Genomic DNA, 4,607 nt, shown 5'->3' on the forward strand with positions numbered 1-4,607 from the left:
TATTCATCAGAGCAATTGCGCATCATCTCCCTGTCATCAGAATGATCACGCCCCTTTTTGGGTGATAGAAGTGGAGAAGTTTGACTGGCGGTCAATGGGAATTTCTGGTCTTCGCTACTTTAATCCGATAAAATAAGAAAACCGTAGTGCTTTTTAGATATTAGGAGCCCAAATCCGATGGCCAGTTAGGCAAACTATTATATAGTGTCGTTGCCGATCAATGATCGACGTCGTTATATAGAGAAAATTAATGAAATAGGGGTTGATTCATCAGAGCAGTCATACGTCATCTCCCTGTCATCAGGGATTTGTAGTTCTTCATTTGATTTGCCGTGTAAATCCCCAGACTGCCCAAATCCGATGGCCAGTCAGGCAAACAATTATATAGTGTCGTTGCCGATCAATGATCGACGTCGTTATATGGAGAACATTTATGAAATAGGCAATGAATGTGTGTCCTTTCAGTCTGCCTCCATCCATGTGGATGAACCACCCGACCCAAAGGCCTGAGGTGTTGTAGGAGGTATGAATATGATTTAGGGGGTATTTAGTATAACAGGCTAATCGGTTTATTGTGAGTTTACTTTGATTGTTTGTTTATTGCCTAGATCACCCTATTGAGAAGTCATATGGTTATGGGGGGTGATATTGCAAGGTAATTTAAGCACCTGCGCACCTTGCATGGCGGTAGTGGAGAGAGAGGGGAGCGACGTATTTTTGTTGACCGCATTATACGCATATTCTATACGCATAGTTTGTTATTTTTCTGGTTTTGATCGCTTATGGATTATTTTTGTACGTCGCCAAGTTTGATTGTTCTATTCAATAAATGCTCTAAAACGTACTTTTCATCTCAGCGGATTGTTTGGCGCGTCATACAATTACCAGCCCAGACCCTGCTTGCATCTCTCAGCGACTTTTTACTTTTGGATATCTATCTCGCTACATATAACCCTAACCCATATCCTGTCATATAAAAGTACCTTATTGAATCTCCAGGTAATGTATTTCTGACATCCATCATTTTTGCTGTCGTTAAGATACTTTATTTTTCTGTTTTGGTAGTCTGTCCAATGTGACACTTGCCCTCCTCCACCGGCCCTAGTTTTGGATCTAGCTTCCTGTTCATTATTTTCATGATAAAACGTCATAGCATCTTCATATACACCATACAGGATAAATACTGATTAACAGTAGGCTACTTTGGCAAATGCCCATTGAACAGATTTATTTATTATCCTATCTTAAGAAAACTAATGTAACACTCTCATCTGGGGATTTACACGGCAAATCAAATGAAGAACTACAATGCCTGATGACAGGGAGATGACGTATGACTGCTCTGATGAATAAACCCCTATTTCATTAATTTTCTCTATATAACGACGTCGATCATTGATCGGCAATGACACTATATAATAGTTTGCCTAACTGGCCATCGGATTTGGGCTCCTAATATCTAAAAAGCACTACGGTTTTCTTATTTTATGGGATTAAAGTAGCAAAGACCAGAAATTTCCATTGACCGCCAGTCAAACTTCTACACTTCTATCACCCAAAAAGGGGCGTGGACATGACGGGAGCCAAAGTACCCGGATGCGTTGCTCTGATGAATAGACCCCTGGCCCCACCCCTAGCCCCATATAGACCCCTAGCCCCACCCCTAGCCCCATATAGACCCATAGCCCCACCCCTAGCCCCATATAGAACCCTAGCCCAACCCCTAACCCCATATAGACCGCTAGCCCCACCCCTAGCCCCATATAGACCCCTAGCCCCATATAGACCCCTAGCCCCAGCCCTAACCCCATATAGAACCCTAGCCCCACGCCTAGCCCCAGCCCTAACCCCATATAGAAGGTGAAAGCTTGGGCATCATCAGCATATGTCAAGACTTGTGTGTGTGTGTGTGTGTGTGTGTGTGTGTGTGTGTGTGCGTCCGTGTGTGTCTGCATTTCTGTGTGTGTGTGTGTTTGTATGTGCATTTCTGTGTCTGTGTGTGCATGCGTGCGTGTGCGTGTGTGTGCATGTGTGCGTGTGCGTGCGTGTGTGTGTGTGTGCGTGTGTGTGTGCCAGGATCACCAAGGTGCTGATAGAGCAGGACGGGCCGGGCTGGAGGGAGCAGCTGCCTGACATCCCCCTGGTGCCCCTCTCTGCCCAGCAGCACCGCAGGGAGAAGACCCCCAGCGCCGCGCTCCTGCAGGCCAGGGCCGAGCGCGCCGCGCAGGAGGAAGGTAGCGCACACACACACACACAGGGAAATGCACAAACACACACACACACAAGGAAACGTACACACACAGAGAAATACACATATATATACACACACACACACACACACACACATACACACACACACACACACAGGGAAATGCACATACACACACACACACACACACACACACAGGGAAACACGCACACACAGGTAATCACACACAGACACAGACACACACACACACACACACACACACACACACACACACAGACTACTTTATTGTAATCTCCAGCGAACCACAACTTGAGTTGAGGAGCCCAGGGTTGTTCCACAACAAAGCAATTAAAAAGCAATCATTGAGCCTCGCATTCGAGTCGCTATCTTATTCTACATTTACATTTTGGGGCATTTAGCAGACGCCTTCATCCAAAGCAACTTACAACAGATACAATTGCCCAAGTAAGTGAGTCATCTATCCATCTATCCCTAAACAAGCTAGCCCATCAACAAGCTAGCCCCTAAACAAGCTAGCCCTTCAACAAGCTAGCCCCTAAACAAGCTCGCTCCTCAACAAGTTAACCCCTCAACAATCTAGCCACTAAACAAGCTAGTCATCAGGGGGGTATTCCATCAACGTCGCTAGAGAAAAATCCTGGCTTATTTTTGCTTATTTCGCAAGACTTATCAAAATAAGCCTGGAATTATCTTTAGCAACGTTGATGGAATACCCCCCTGGCCCCTAAACAAGCTAGCTCCTCAACCTGCTGCTTTCTTAGTCATGGAAACCACCCCTCTGTGTTCCAGATGGGAGTGTGTGTGTGTGTGTGTGTGTGTGTGTGTGATAACTGGGTTATAGAGAGGAGCTCCCTCAGTAGTCCTGATGATGAGCTTGTCTCTGGAGGCCATGAATTATGCAGCGTGTAACCAGACCCCAGTGGGCCGGTCAGAGGGCTGTGTGTGTGTGTGTGTGTCAGAGGGCCGTAATGGAACAAACCAGCTCAGGTTACCTACAGCTGGGAGGACTCATATGACTCTCTCTCTTTCTCACACACGCGCACACGCACGCACACACGCACACACACACACACACACACACACACACACACACACACACACCCACACACACACACACACACACACAATGAAGTGAATCAGTGAATCGAGTTACAGTTATGATCATAGAACACCATTGACTATGAAGTATGGACACTGTCATACAGCCCCCCCCCCCCCCGCACACACACCTCGAGACAACACAGATACACTGCACTGCACACCCAGGCAACCACAGACTCCCTGTCTGGTCATGATTTATTGATTGGTTATTGATTGGTTAATCACTCCTGAAAATGTGCCGATTCCACCAGTGTACTCCTCACTGTACAGCTTTACACGGTAAACACAATATCACTAGTTCATCAACTAGTTATAAACCATTTACAAACTAGTTATAAACAGGGGTGAAAGTGGTTTGAGTTTCTTACAGGAACTATAGGCTACTACCCCAACCTTCATCGTTTCATATTGTTCTCCTCCTGCCCCCAGCTTCATGCATCCCTGAACACACACATCGTGGTGTTGGTGTCGAAATTAGAAACACTTTAGGGCTGCCAAGTTTCACCAAAAGTTTGGAGTGAGAGTTTTTGGTGGTGGAGCGACCCAAAACTGTGCACGTTTTGGTAGCGGCGGCCCCTCTCTCCCACACAATTATTTGTGCTAGTTTCCTGCAATTTTAAACCAGCACAAGAAATGAAAATAATTGGAACATTTGATAAAACAAGAGAAATTCAGATAATATATCTTAAGTCTTAATAAACAAATACAGTAGCCTACAGAGTCTAAAACAAAATTGGGCCTCATCAAGTGAACTCAACCCCTTGGTCAGCAGCAGAAAGACCCTTGGTCATCATCTTATATACAGTGCATAGATGGCTATCATGTTATACAGTACATACCAGGGTTTTTTCCTGGGTCAGAATCAAGCCTTGGAGGTTGATGTTGTGCGCGCGCAGTGCGCCCACATTTTCTTTGAGGGACCCCCAATTGTTGTATTTGTATTGTAAATTGTAATTATTAATAATAATAATAATACGATGCGATTTGAAAGTACTAGTAAGCTACCAGATACGTATGCACATATTTTGCTACCAGGGTTGCCAGATGGAATTGACAATTTCCAGCCCAACCAGTCTAAAAGCTGTCGAATCCACCCGTCCAGTGTGACCAAAAGTAGCCCAACCTGGCAACACGGCTTGCTTATGGAAGCATATAGTGGACTAAATTCAAATGTTAATGCTATTTGAGATTGCATTTGCATGTTCCACTTTTGCATGCATTCTTTCAGACAATATTCAAATTCAAATGCAATTCTAATGAGCGGATGTGTTTCCTA

Source organism: Nansenia antarctica (genome assembly GCF_963989245.1).
Source record: "Nansenia antarctica genome assembly, chromosome: 3".
NCBI lineage: Eukaryota > Metazoa > Chordata > Actinopteri > Argentiniformes > Microstomatidae > Nansenia > Nansenia antarctica.